At 44.7% G+C, this 15788-nt stretch overlaps 1 non-coding gene across 1 annotated transcript; it reads left to right on the top strand.

Moving 5' to 3' along the window:
- The first annotated feature begins 15404 nt into the window (after positions 1-15404).
- Positions 15405-15484, top strand: LOC123118041 (small nucleolar RNA SNORD36). Its single transcript, XR_006457667.1, has one exon. It is a non-coding gene; the product is annotated as a small nucleolar RNA SNORD36 (small nucleolar RNA).
- The last annotated feature ends 304 nt before the right edge of the window (positions 15485-15788 follow it).

Here is a 15788-nt window from a genome sequence, read left to right as displayed (position 1 = left end):
TCAACACCTACATGAAGTCATCATCGACAAAACCCAAGGTTAGTTCATGTCTCTAAGGGGGGATCTCACATCTAGGGGGAGCTTAACTCTAAGAATTGAGTCAAAGCAACTCTAATGGTATGAACACATTAATGCATTATGTAAAAGTGGTAACCCCACTTGAGCTTAAACGATGAGTATGACCTATGATCAAATGTTCTCATTTGACTCCTAAGTCAATATACTCATATATAGATGACCTAGTCATCACCAATTGTTTGATAGATGCTAGAATTGGTTGTGCATGCTTTGCCACATATTTCAATTGCCATCTTATTGTGTGAGCATGTTGGTGCATATTTTACACATTCAAGGACATCCACTTGTTGTTTTGATTGTTTGGTTCTTTTCTGTGTGCCAAGTGGATGGACAAGAATGCCTAAGAACCTTCTTTAGCTATCTATGCTTTTCTTGTCTCAAACTCTATTCATGCTACATCACAAAATTTGATCAAGTCAGATTCGAACCACTCTGTGTGAGGAGCACTCGGAGTCCCCGATTCGTCATAGACTTAAAACTTCCAAAACCTCTTAGTGATTCTCGGTCTGACCGATCCTTCCATTTCGGTCCTACCGAGATTATCAAGTTGAACTGAGTTTTCAATCTCGGTGCAACCGAATTGAACTTTTCGGTCTCACCGATTTGCTGTAACTGAACACAGTTATACATCTCGGTGCCACCGAGTTGTTCCACTCGGTCACACCGACAGGTTCGAGCTATATATAGCCACGGGCAAAATTTTGGAAATTTCTCCGAAACCCTTCGCCCGCGCAACAGCTCGCTCTGGCATCGTGGTCTCCGGATCGTCTCCTCGTCGCCAGCAGCCTCCTGTCGCTGGTCTCCGCCGCCGTCAACGGATTTCGTCCCCACCGTTGCCGCCGTAGCAAGTCCACCGCCAAGTTAGGGTATGGACTTGATCTTTGTGCTATCCATGTCTGATTCCTGGCACATTGTTTTCATATTGATTCTTGCCACGATTGAAACTCTTCTATCCAGCGAAAGTAGTTCATAGATTAGATGTGATCCAAATTTTTAGGGTTAGGTTTCCGCCAAAACCATCTCGGACCCACCGAGTTGAAAAACTCGGTCTCACCGATTTGGCTTATCCATTGCACTAGTGACTCTCAGTTTGACCGAGAATTACTAATCGGTGCAACCAATTTGAGGACTCTGTGAAACCCTAGCAGTCTCGGTACCACCGAACTGAAACTCGGTCCAACCGAGATCATCAGTTTAGGTTCCAAAACTGCTTCGGTATCACCGAGTTTGAAAATCGGTGGATCCGAAATGCTTTCTGTGGAAAACTAAAACTGAACTTTTGAGTCATTCTTTTGCAAAAACCTCTGCATTTTGTGATGCTCATCTTTTCTATCTCATCTATAACTCTTTACAGGGTCAGCAGTCAGCTTTTCCAGTATGTCTGATCAAAGTGACAGCCAGAACAGGCCAGAAGAGCAGATGGACTTGAGTGAGGGCACTAGTCCCTCCAGTACTTCAGATGAAGGGAGCAGAAGTACTCCTAGCAATTTGCCTAAGGCTACAACTAGGCAAAGGAGGAAAAGAACTTCAGATTCAGAGGATGAAGATTACAAGGCTGAGGAAGATGAGGCTACTTCCAAGAAAGTGGTGCTCAAGAAGGAATATGGCTCAGCAAAAGATATAAAGCCAGGCATGAAGATTAAAAGGCCTGCAAGAAGGCAACCTATGCCCAAGGCCAGAGCATCAACTCAACTGCCTGAAAATGCTGATCCCAAAGAGCCAGCTGATGAAAGCAAGAAGAGGAAGGAAAGGGTCAAGAAGACCATGTCCAGAGTTGTAGGGCAACCTTCAATGATGGAAGAGGAAGAGCCTTCTGCACCAGCACCAAAGGCACCAAAGCTTATGGGTGATGCAATCAGATCTGGGGCTGCAACATCTAAGCCCAAGGAAGCACCCAAAGCTGCCCCAAGGCCAAGTCTGCACCAAAGAGGAATACCAGGAGTATTCCAGCTGCTGAGAAGAACAAGGCCCCAGTGCTTGAGGTTGCTGAGGAGGAAGATGAAGAAGGACATGTTCTAAGGAAGCTCAAGCCCAAGATACCAGACCACAATGATGCCCATCCTGTGGCTGAGGACATGAGAATCAGGAAGGATTCAGGGCTGAGACTGTGGAGAATGGCAGATCCATATGCCACAAGGAGAAGAACTGCTGTTGATTACAGGTTCCATACAAAGGAACAGCAGGACTTCTATGAGACAATTCTGTTGGACAAGAAGCCCATAGTCTGTGACATGAGGTGGGTTGACTGGAAATTCATCAAGGAGAATGAACAACACTATCCTGGAGTGCAAGACAACTTTGTTGCTTGTGGAGTTGCAGATTTTGTTGGGCAAAAGCTCACAAATTGGAATGATGAACTTATCATGCAATTCTACTCCACAGCACATTTTTACCTAGATGGAAGAATAGTTTGGATGTCTGAAGGTACAAGGTACCAGTCCACTGTAGAAGAATGGGCAAGTCTGATAAATGCCCCAAAGGAAAATGATGATGATCTGGATGTATATGCCAAGAAGAAAATGGGACACAATACCATGGCACACATGTACAAGGAGATCCCAGACAAAGCCCTAGAGACTTTCACTTTTGGATCAGTTCACTTTCTGCTGTCAGGGTTGACAACCATAAATTGGATTCTGAGGCACACTTTGTTGCCCAAGTCAGGTGACCATAACATGATCAGAGGGCATGCCATCAATATGTTGCATTTATTTGATGTGCCACAAAAATTCAAAGTCATGAGCCTTATAGTTGAAACAATCAAGAGGACTGCAGCAGATCAGAAGAGGAGCTGTGGATATGCACCTCAAATTCAAGAATTGATAAACTCAAAGATGGGCACATGAAAATATCAGTTGGATAAGGAACACTTTCCACTTTATCCAGACTTTGAGGACAATGAGGTTGCCATGAATGAAGATGATCCATCATCAGTTCAAGCTCAGGAGAAGAAGGAGAAGACAAAGAGGGAGAAGGCTGCCAAGATGCCAACTCAAGAGGAGGCATCTGAATATTTCTTGAAAACCAAACAAGAGAAGCTTGGTTACTTGATAGCATCATCTCTGAGGATTGAGAAGGGGTTGGCCACCCTAACTCAAAACCAGGAGAGCCTGGAAAGAATCATGGAACAAAAATTCTATGATCTAGATGTCAAGGTAACTGAGATTCAGTCAGTTGTGGAGCAGCTGCAGGATGACATGCAGGAGAGGAAGGGCAAGACTACCACCAATGTGTTTGCCAGAGTGCCCAGAGCCCAGAGGTCAGTTGCAGTGCCAGTGACAGACACTAGAGCAACATCTTCAGCACCAGCTACTACCCCTTCAGCTCCAGTGCAACCAGCTTCAGCATCAACTCCAGCACCCTCTACATCAACTGAAGCCTTCGTCCTTGGAGTCATCAGGACACCACCACCAGAAGATCAAGCCTAAGAGTCGATCTAGCACTATGCATTTTCTATGAACTTTTTGGTAACTTGTTGCCAAAGGGGGAGAAAAATGTATAGATCATAGGCTTCGAGAGAGAGAGAGAGTGTTTCTTTTGTTCTCTCTTGCTTTATTTGGTGGGTTTTCAATCTTTGTTTGCTTTTGGTTGAGATACTATGCTTGTGAGACATTGATGATCATGTGTTGGATCATAAGATACACTTATGCATGCTTGATATTATCCTATCTATCTTATGTGATCACTCACTATGCTTGGTGATGAGTGCATGTATTCATTGTTTATTATTTTGAGCGCTCCACCAAGATGTATGTGACATGGAAGAGTAACCCATGAGCCTAATTCATTGTGCATTTGCAGTCCAAAGCAAATCTAAAACTATGCACAAATTTAGGGGGAGCTCTTGCTTATCACATACTTCTCAAAGCGACGATGTTATTTAAATTTTATTATCATTTGTCGAAGCTTTGATCCATATGTTGTCATCAATTACCAAAAAGGGGGAGATTGAAAGTGCAACTATCCCTAGGTGGTTTTGGTAATTCATAACAACATATATCTCATTGAGCTAATGCTATTCCAAGACTATCATTTCAGGAAAGCTCAATGAATGGCATGGCATGGATGATGAAAGTGGATCCCTCAAAATACTAAGGACAAAGGATTGGCTCAAGCTCAAATGCTCAAGACTCTTCATTTTACATTTTAGTGATCCAAGATCACATTGAGTCTATAGGAAAATCCAATACTATCAAGAAGGGATGAGGTGTTGCTTAATGAGCCTCTTGCTTCATGTGCTTAGTGATATGCTCCAAAAACCCTCAACTACTTTCCCACATCCACAAATGACCTAAACCCAAAGCCAAAATCGGTCACACCGATTCTTCCAATCCGGCGCCACCGATTCCAAAAGTCATAGCCACTGCCACAAACCCTAAGCAAATCGGTCTTACCAATAGGGATCTCGGTCTCACCGAGATGGGATTGCAATCTCTCTGTTTCCCTTTGTAACATTTCGGTCTAACCGAAGTGAGCGATCGGTCCCACCGAGATTGCAATGTAAACTCTCTGTTTCCTTTTCGTAACATTTTGGTCTCACCGAAAAGAGCAAATCGGTCCCACCGAGTTTACCTGACCAACTCTCTAGAAAGCTTATTACCAAATCGGTCTCACCGAGTTTGTGTAATCGGTCTCACCGAGATTACGTTATGCCCTAACCCTAACCGAATCGGTCTCACCGAGATGCATGTCGGTCCCACCAAAAATCACTAACGGTCACTAGGTTTACTAAATTGGTCCGACCGAGTTTAACTATTCGGTCCCACCGAGTTTGGTAAATTGTGTGTAACGGTTAGATTTTGTGTGGAGGCTATATATACCCCTCCACCTCCTCTTCATTCGTGGAGAGAGCCATCAGACTAAACCTACACTTCCAACTTACCATTTCTGAGAGAGAACCACCTACTCATGTGTTGAGGCCAAGATATTCCATTCCTACCATATGAATCTTGATCTCTAGCCTTCCCCAAGTTGCTTTCCACTCAAGCCCTCTTTCCACCAGATCCAAATCCTATGAGAGAGAGTTGAGTGTTGGGGAGACTATCATTTGAAGCACAAGAGCAAGGAGTTCATCATCAACGCACCATTTGTTACTTCTTGGAGAGTGGTGTCTCCTAGATTGGCTAGGTGTCACTTGGGAGCCTCCGACAAGATTGTGGAGTTGAACCAAGGAGTTTGTAAGGGCAAGGAGATCGCCTACTTCGTGAAGATCTACCGCTAGTGAGGCAAGTCCTTCGTGGGCGACGGCCATGGTGGGATAGACAAGGTTGCTTCTTCGTGGACCCTTCGTGGGTGGAGCCCTCCATGGACTCATGCAGCCTTTACCCTTCGTGGGTTGAAGTCTCCATCAACGTGGATGTACGATAGCACCACCTATCGGAACCACGCCAAAAACATCCGTGTCTCCAATTGCGTTTGAATCCTCCAAACCCTTCCCTTTACTTTCTTGCAAGTTGCATGCTTTAATTTCCGCTGCCTATACACTCTTTACATGCTTGCTTGAATTGTGTGATGATTGCTTGACTTGTCCTAAAATAGCTAAAATCTGCCAAACTATAAAATTGGGAAAAGGTTAAGATTTTATTGGTCAAGTAGTCTAATCACCCCCCTCTAGACTTACTTCAAGGTCCTACACTTTCACATTAGCCATTTTTGATGGTACTTGTGCTTCAAAGACGAGTTTTGGTCATGGACCCAAGGATAATTCTTCGCGATGCCATACCAATTGACTCAAACATAGGTGGCTCCGGCCACCGCTCTCCTCTTGGAGAAGTTGTGTCTCGTAGTTGGTCTCCATTTTCGTGTGGCCTCTTTTCTCCGTGTCGTGTTTGGGTCATCGTTTGTGTTCGCCTCTTTGTTGGTCGGTGTTTCTTCTAGAGGTTGTTTTTGCTTTTTCTCCCTTTCTCTCGTGTGTTCTTGCACTTTCTTGGTTTTACGGTACTATCGTGGTGAGCCACGGTACTACCGCAGGAGTTGGTGTCTCTATGTTTAGTGCGTGGCCCTCCAGGGGCACGGTACTACCGCTACCTCCACGGCAGTAATTTTTTACTGCCGCTGAAAGAGCGATACTACCGCCCAGCGTGCGGTACTTCCGCCCGGGCAGTACTACCACAATGATCCGCGGTACTTCCGTGCCCACGCGAGCGGGTGGGGGTTAAGAGCGGGACAGGGGGAGTTCTAACTCCCCCATACCCATTCATATCTATTCCCCACCCCATCTCTCTCTCTCCTGACCAAGAACGGCGCCAGAGGCCCTCGTCGGATCACCGTCTCCGGCCGCTCTCCTCGGATTCCGACCGGTGGGATCGTTCCCCACCTCGCCCTCTTGCCATGGACCCAGGTTTTTCCCCAAGTTCCTCTCCTTTTTGTCCTTTCTTGTGCTTTTAGGTTTTGGGGAGATGCATGTGGTGTTCTTGAGATTTTTGACTAAATATTTGCAAGTGGGATCCGTAGGAGAGTGGTAGTGTAGTTTTCATGCTCTTTGGATAGTCAAAACACTTCCGGTTGATCAATGGTAGTACCGAAGTTGTTGTGTAGAGGTTCTAGATCCAGATCCGCGGTCTCTATCGTGGTTTTCGATCCGTGCGGTACTACCACTCCTTCTGGAGCGGTACTACCGCAGCCTCACCTGGTTCTGACGCCTTACAGTACTTCCGCACCTTGGTGCGGTACTACCGCGTGGCGTCCAAAGGTAAAAAATTACTTCCGCTCCAAGCGCGGTACTACCGTGCCACCCCGGCACGGTACTACCGCGGCTGGAGCGGATGTAATTTTTTACATCCGTAACCCTGGCCGATACTTTCGTAGATTCATCCTGTACCTGTTTGGATTGTCCAGATCTCATGCTTTGTGTTTCCTTCGGTTTGGTTTTGATTCGTCTTGTTCCCATGCGTGTTCTTTTTGTCTTTGTGTCTAGGTGGTGGCTCCGGTTCCTTTGCTCGTCGCTCGAATCCCAGCCGTGACACAGGGTCCAAGCGTCTGCGCAATCAAGATGAAGCTCCTGAGGGCTCCAGTGCCCCCCAACGCAGGACCAAGACCACCGCCAGCAAGCAAAAGGAGCCCACCATGGGCATGGATGAGATGCCTCAGGCCGAGTTTGTCATTCGAAGGAAGCTCAATCCCTATGTGAATCCCCGGGCTAACTTGCGAGGCAATGATCTCTTCTGGACCAAGTAGCAGAATCTAATCTATCTGGATGTGATCAAGGCCAAGCAGAACCTCTACGTGGAAGTTCAGTACATTGACATGCATCATAGGAGGCAGGACAAGCACCATGGTTACTTTGGAGAGGCCTTGGATCTAGTGGAGCAGTTTGGCATTGAGCACATGCTCACCTTCCACAAGGATTTTGATCTAGAGATCATTGCACAATTCTTTGCATCAGTCTACTTCAGCGTCGATGATGCAAGGACCATGACTTGGATGACTAATGGTCGCCGGATGTCTGCTACTTGGAAGGAGTTCATGGAGTTGCTTAACGTTCCAGATGAAGGGCTCGACACACCAGTTGGAGTTCGCCATCATGCCAAATCTGAGTCTGCCAACAAGAACAAGCTCATGCCATTCCTTGTTCCGAAGACTCTTCCCAACAAGAAGATAGCATGGGTGCTTAATCCCTTCCTTGACATCATGCATCGGCTCTTCCGGAACACCCTCTTCCCACGCATTGGCGACATGGGCCAGGTGCATGCTTACCTCATTGACATGATGCTTATCTGTGAGGAGGCCCGTCAGGCTTAGACTCAGCCACTTGATGTCTCACATATCATGTGGTGTGAGCTTCAGTTCGCCGTGTTCAACCGTAAGGTCCCCATCTATGGGCCTTACCTGTTCCACCTGATCTCTAAGTATTGGGAGAAGCATTTCCCCAATGATGAGTTTGAAGCTCCAGGGTGGATTCGTCATGAGCCCATCAGGCTCCGCATCAAGCCACAATGGGCTAACACCACCACTTCTGCTGAGGCTGCCAGGAGGGTTGTGGATGAGGAGGAGATTGAGGAGGAAGAAGCTGTTGCAGACCGTTCTGCATTCACTACTCCCTCTGCCAAGCCCTCTTGGGCGAAGAAGCTGAAGATCAAGATGAAGAGGCTTTTCTGCATGCAGGTCCAGAGTCAGTACAAGGCTCATGTTGCTCAAAAGGAGGGTCGTCATCGCGACAACAGGATTTTTAGGGCGTGCTGCGAGGACATGGCCAGCGGCTCTGAGAGTCACATCACCCCCGAGGCTGCCTGGATGACTAAGCAGGGCTACAAGTGGACCAATTCTGAGGAGGAGTACGTTCCTGCTGCGGAGTCTGACGACGAGGAGTCCTTTTTCGCCTAAGCTACCACCTTTGTTGTAGGTGACCTCTCTGCCTTTTTGGTGTCTGGATGCCAAAGGGGGAGAGAGTGTAGGATTTGCATGTTGTGTGTCGTGTGTTTTGTCATTTGCTTTGCTTTCCGTCATTGAACTTAGTTGCTTTGGTTTGGTTGTGCTTGTGAGACTAAGTTTATCATATGGTGTAAGACATATGCACTCTATTGTACCTTATTATCTTATTAAGCTTATGCTATATCGTGCTATTCATGTTATGCTCATATTTACTATCTTGTTTAGTGTCAGCCTTATCTTTGCAAGATATGCTTTGTCTCTAAAATATAGGGGGAGTGGTGATCCTAGTATTCGTGCCGTGCAGTCCAAAGCACCTTACTCTCTAGCACGAATCTGGGGGGAGCTCGTCTATATCCTAGAGATGTGGGGTTTGCTTGTGCTATATTCTTTCCCTTTGTGGAAATCCCGTATTGTCATCAATCCACCAAAAAGGGGGAGATTGTAAGGGCATTCTTGTCCCTCAGTAGTTTTGGTGATTAATGACAATGCCTTTGCGGACTAATCGTGTGTATTGAGCTTTTTAGATATATCATGACTAAACACAAGACGATTTGATGCCCCTCGAAGATTATTGAAGATGGCGTTTATCTACGGTTCGGTTCGGTGGAGTTGAGTTGTAGGAAAGCCGTACTATTAAGAGGGGGTCCGCTTTGGAAAGGTTTGGGTGGAATCTCACGTACACGTTCCCTTTTGCACCGCCTTTCCCCCAGCTCTTTGGAGTGTTCCTCCGTCTCTCCTTGTCTCTGCGAAATGAAGGTCTCCGCGTTGCTCCTCTCAGGCTAGCGGTAGTACTGCTTCTCAAAGCGGTACTACCGCAGGAGGCAGCGGTAGTACCGGGCTCCGGCACGGTAGTACCGTGAGCTCCCACGGTAGTACCGCTCCTCAGGAGCGGTAGTACCGTGAGTTCTAGACTGGCGCCGCTACTCAAGCGGTAGTAGGCGTGGATGTAATTTTTTACATCCGCGCTCTACGCGGTAGTACCGTGCTGCGACGCGGTAGTACCGTGGCGCCTGGCCAGGTACAACAGCAGGAGCGGAGGTAGGGGCGGATGTAATTTTTTAGATCCGCACCCTTCACGGTAGTACCGCACCCCAGGTCACGGTAGCACTACAAGAAATATGTCAACTAGTGACCTTCTGTCAGTGACCCTGGAAGAATTGGTCATAGATCTATGACTATTTGAGACCAATTGGTCAAAAGCTGTTCGGGGCGCTCCAAACCCTAAACGATTGTGACCATTTTGGTCATAAAGGTCGTAATTTCCTTACACGAAATGGTCACAAAGCAAACAGGGCTGGTCTGCTGCCTTATTTCTAGTTGTTAACGACCAATATAGATGGTCATAACCTTGTAAATTGTGGTGGGTTGTGATGACTAGGCGCCATCTCATCAGTTTTGCCTATGTGTCATGTCCATGTGGCAGTTTTTGCCCTAGGTTGTGAAGCAAGCTATATTTTTGTCATTCCCAAAATTCCCAAAAAATCTCATAAATTCTTTGGGTCATATCTTCGTCAAATATGTAAAAAACCTTCCTTGCGTTGTTCAAAAATAATTCAAAAATATTCATTTTCCTATTCTGTTCAGAAAAACACTTTGTGAAGGAAGTACCACTTTGGTATGTCCAAATGGTATCCATTTTCTATAGTGCTTTCCTCTACGCAAATAACCATCCTGCACCAAATGCCAGCTCAATCCATTCATTATTTTGAGCCCGGCTTCAACATTCGTATTTATGTCCAGTGTGGTACTTTGCAAAGCAAGTACCACCTAGGCTCCTCCTTTTGAGATGAAAATTTGTGAAGACGGTTTTCTTAGTAATTGATCATCCTCAGCCAAAACTCACACCCATTAGCCATGTGCATTTCCCGTACCACTAATCAAACACTTGGCTGCTTATTCATCTTTGAGCATCGACCGGTCTCCTCGTGAGAATCTTATGTTGTGATTTTCTTCCTAGCACCTACCTGGGGAGTGCCCAACCCACTAGACATGCCTAGGCATCCTAGAACACATGGCAACGCCACGGTCACGCGGTGACCACACGACGGGCATGCGAGTTTACGCGCTCTAGAGTTGGGGCCCTCGGCCACCGTCCAAACCTCGACGTATCGCCACCAAACCATGTATTTATTATTAAATAGGTACTTATTTAACTAGAAATGATTTTTGGAAAAAATAAATAGCAAACTATAAGGCAGCTGCAGTTCAAATTTGACCCACTTCCAGCTGAATCAGCGGGAATTTGTCTTTTTCACCAGAGGTGGATGAAAACTTTTGACACCCAACCATTTTTTCAATTGTGCATTAAATATGACCTAGTATTTTATAAAATTGATTTGGTCCAATTTTGCAACAAATATATGGTAGGTCCTTCATAAAAAAACTCATTTCAGGCACTCGGAAAATGGGAAATGAATTTTCTGTGCAAAGAAAATGAAAACTTCCTTAGGCAACATTGTTTTCCATTCCAAGATGCACCCTTGTGCACAATATGAGATCATTTGAACAAACTATGCCATGAATGTGGCCATAAGATTGATCATTTGGCTTGAAAGCCATGAATCTTCATGCATGATAGCTCATTTCTGAGAACACTTTTTTAAAATAATTTCCGTATTACAAGTTTATTATTTTTCCTGGAATCTTGGTCACATATAATGTTACAATGCAAAGGTTTTCCAATTTTTTGATTTGTTTTGAATTTTTATGCCCGTTTCAAAATGCGGTCAAAACGGCAGGCTTGACCGTTCCTAGCTAGTGGTTGAATCTTGGAAAACTTTTGATGTTTCTCTAATTAAATAGATACTTATGTACCTAGAAATGATTTTGAAAAAATAAAGAGCAAACTATGAGGCAGCTGCAGTTCAAATTTGACCCGTTTCCAACTGAATCGGCGGGAATTTGACTTTTTCACTAGAGGTGGATCAAAACTTTTTACACCCAACCATTTTGTCAATTGTCATTAAATATGGTGTAGTATTTTTGAAAAATGATTTGGTCCAATTTTGCAATAATTATTTGGTAGGCCCTTCACAAAAAACCCTCATTTGGGGCACTCGAAAAATGGAAAATGGCTCTTTTGTGCAATGAAAGTGAAAACTCCCTTAGGCAACATTGTTTGGAATTCCAAGATTCACCCTTGTGCACAATATGAGATCATTTGAACAAACTATGCCATGAATGTGGCCATAAGATTGATCATTTGGCTTGAAAGCCATGAATCTTCGCGCATGATAGCTCATTTCCGAGAACACTTTTTAAAAATAATTTCCGTATTACAAGTTTATTATTTTTCCTGGAAACTTGGTCACATATAATGACACAATGCGAAGGTTTTCCATTTTTTTGATTTTTTTTGATTTTTTATGCCCGTTTCAAAATGTGGTCAAAACGGCGGGAATGACCGTTCCTAGCTAGTGGTTGAATATTGGAATTTTTTTGGTGTTTCTCTGATTAAATAGATACTTATGTACCTAGAAATGATTTTTGGAAAAAATAAAGAGCAAACTATGGGGGAGCTGCATTTCAAATTTGACCCGCTTCCAGCTGAATCGGCGGGAATTTGTCTTTTTCACCAGAGGTGGATCAAAACTTTTTACACCCAACCATTTGGTCAATTGTGCATTAAATATGGCCTAGTATTTTTGAAAAATGATTTGGTCCAATTTTTCAAAAATTATTTGGGAGGTCCTTCACAAAAAAACCTCCTTTCAGGCACTCAGAAAATGGAAAATGAATTTTTCGTCCAAAGAAAATAAAAACTTCCTTAGGCAACATTGTTTGTAATTCCAATATGCACCCTTGTGCTCAATATGAGATCATTTGAACAAACTATGCCATGAATGTGTCCATAAGATTGATCATTTGGCTTGAAAGCCATTGATCTCCACACGTGATAGCTCGTTTCTGAGAACACTTTTTTAAAATAATTTCCGTATTACAAGTTTGTTATTTTTCCTAGTAACTTGGCCACATATAATGACACAATGCAAAGGTTTTCTAATTTTTTGATTTTTTTTGAATTTTTTATGCCCGTTTCAAAATGCAGTCAAAACGGCGGGAATGACCATTTCTAGCTAGTGGTTGAATCTTGGAATTTTTTTGGTGTTTCTTTGATTAAATAGATACTTTTGTACCTAGAAATGATTTTTGGAAAAAATAAATAGCAAACTATGAGGCAACCGCAGTTCAAATTTGACTCGCTTCCAGCTGAAACGGCAGAAATTTGTCTTTTTCACCAGAGGTGGATCAAAACTTTTTACACCCAACCATTTTGTCAATTGTGCACTAAATATGTCCTAGTATTTTAGAAAATTGATTTGGTCCAAATTTGCAGCAATTATTTGGTAGGTTCTTCACAAAAAAAAACTCATTTTGGGCACTCGAAAAATGAAAAATGATTTTTTCGTCCAAAGAAAATGAAAACTTCCTTCGGCAACATTGTCTGCCATTCCAATATGCACCCTTGTGCACAATATGAAATCATTTGAACAAATTTTCGTTCAAATTTTCCCCCTTCCTACTGAATGGATGAAATTTGTTTTGTTATAAGAGGTGGATCAAAAGCCTTTGACATGTAACTATTTGGTCAATTTTACATAAAATGTGGTCTAATATTTTTGAAAAATGGAGTTGTGATATTTTGGAACAAATATTTGGTAGCTTCTTCACAAAAAAATCTTTTTATGCACTCAAAAAATGGAAAATCATCTTTTTGTGCAAAGAAAATAAAAGTCGTCGAACTATGGCATCGTTTGCCATTCTCACATGCACACTTATGAAAAAAACGAGATCATTTTGACAAACTATGCCGTTGTTATGTTTAATTTTTTTTAAGTTTTGGGTCCAAAATTTTGAGATTCAAGTGCGAGATAGCCGGCCAATGAGACGCGAGGAACAACTTTCACGCGGATCACCAAATTGGACGCAATCTGAGCGATCCATCACGCATCCATCCAACGATGGAGCTTCTCCCGAGAGTCAAAAACCCTAACCCACCCACCCACCCTCCCCTCGATCCCCCAGATCCCCACCCGCCGCCACCCCCACTCACCCACTCCGCCCTCCCCTCGGTCCCCCAGACCCATCCTCTCCTCTCCCGCAACCCCAAACCCGGCCCCGCTGCCGATCTCCACTCCCCCAAACCCATCCCCAGCCCCGCCGATCTCCACTCCCGCAAACCCATCCCCAACCCCGCTGATCTCCACTCACGTAAACCCATCCCCAGCCCCACCGGCGACCTCCCTTCCTCCCGAGATGTACGGATGTGGTGAGACGGATCGCCGGATCCCCGCCGCACCGGACCGGTGAGATCCATCTCCTTGCCGATTCCATGGCCTCCGCGGTGGCGCGAGTCCTCCTCCTCGTTCGTGCTGTCGCCTCCTCCCTCGCGGGGCGCATGAATGCCCTTCGGTCGCTGGGCATTGACGACGAGGCGGGGGCCGGGGCTGCCGCGCAGGGGGAGGACGCCGTGAACCTCAACCCCACCAGCTTGGGCGCCTTCCTCATGGTAGCACCAACGCACCCGCTTCTCTTCCCCCATTTCTCTCTACAATCGATTCGTCGCTCGCTCATGTCGTGGTGTTGGATCTGTGATCTGATTCGCAGGGAGTTCGTGAAGAAGAACTACGGTGACATCAAGACCCACAACCCCACCCTCCCCGTCCTCATCCGCGAGTGCTCAGGCGTCGAGCCTCAGCTCTGGGCGCGCTACGGTAAGCAGCCCTCGATCCCTTCTTTCCCGGGAACCCGAGATCTTTCTCTTGCCATGGTTCCCGGGAGGGTCTGTTCCGCTCTATTGATCTTAGGAACCCTTGCATCTTTCAAGTGTGAAATGTTTCTGTTGGAACTACCGGATCTTGTTATATTGGGAGATATGGCAAGCGGGGACTTAGGACCGTCCAGTTCCATAGAGATTTCCATTGTTCACCTCGAAATTTTGAGCACGTGATATGGGAGGAATTTTCATCTTTATGTATCGGTGGAAAAGAATTTTGATGTTGCCCAAATGCTGCCCTCACCACTTGTAGCACGCAGCATAGTGCATCTATTTAATTTGGTTCTCCGTTGCTCTGTCATTCTTTGCTATATGTACACTGCAGCACATTAAGATGATTTAGTATCAGAAGTATATTACTCCCTCTTGTTCGCCGTTGTCGAGTTCTTCGCCCACTGGTCAGTCGCTCCCCGGCTTGATTCGCGTCCTTTTTTTATTCCATATGCGGATTGCTTCGATTTGATTTGGTCTGAGGTGTGGATTCAGAACTGACTGGAACATGATGATTTTGTTAGCCCACTGAAGAATTACCCAACACCTCAATACTCTGCCACACTAACATCTAGTCTGAAGAATTACACACTGAAGAATTACCCACTAAAGAACATGTTGAGTTTTTTTAATCATGTGCGAGTTAATTGATACTACAGTAGTCTATTTAGTCCTAGTTCTTTGTAGGACCTTGTTATGTTAGACTCAGCATAGAAGTATGCTATTCTTGCAGTGTCTATTCTCGGTGCGTCCTCCTCCTCGGTGCTGCTGATGCCTTTTTTGTTTTTAGGATTAAGATGGTTTGCCTATCTGTGAGACTGTGACACAGGGGATTGATGTTGTTTTTGGTACTTTGTTGGTGCAGATTGCGTGCTACCTCCACTCACGCTATAAGGCGGGGGCGTCCAACACCTGCAAGAAGAATGGTTGGCGTCTGGAAACTTCTTTCACCACCATGCTAGTGATTGTGCTTTACAGTAGTTGACATGCTCTATTCCTGTCTGTTTTACTTACTGTCAAAGATGGTGTGTATTGTACACACCCCTATGTGATTTATGCACTTCACATGCATTTTCCCCATCACCCACAAACCGTAACATGCTAGTTGTATGTGCTACTGCAATTCTTGCACTTGATTTCAAATCGTTCTCTGCTTTGTGTGTGCACGTGTTTTAATGATGGATTGGCTGGTCAGATGATGCTACAACAACATATTCCTGAGATTCTCTTTGAGGAATACAAAATCAAGGTTTTAAAGACTGATGGCCAGCCTGTCTAATGTTTGTTTTCTTCTATACACTTGCTCCTTCCAGTAGGCATTGCAAGTGATGTGATCAAGTGTAGTCCTCTAGTCACATTTTTTAACCAGTACCATATGATTGTAGCATACTTCTAGTTTTAGTCATTTAACATCTTAATTTACCTAGAATGATGAAGTAGTTGCACTTGGAAGATGGGCTGAGCAAATGATGATTCATATGATTATTCTGGTGTTGCTATGTTTGATCTGGTGGTGCCAAAAAAAACTCATATGCTTATGATGAGCTTACTTTTAATACCATTTTATTCTATG

The sequence above is a fragment of the Triticum aestivum genome, chromosome 5B (genome assembly GCF_018294505.1).
Source record: "Triticum aestivum cultivar Chinese Spring chromosome 5B, IWGSC CS RefSeq v2.1, whole genome shotgun sequence".
Lineage (NCBI taxonomy): Eukaryota > Viridiplantae > Streptophyta > Magnoliopsida > Poales > Poaceae > Triticum > Triticum aestivum.
Note: the sequence above shows the minus strand (reverse complement) of the source record. Positions and strands in the feature narration are given on the sequence as shown.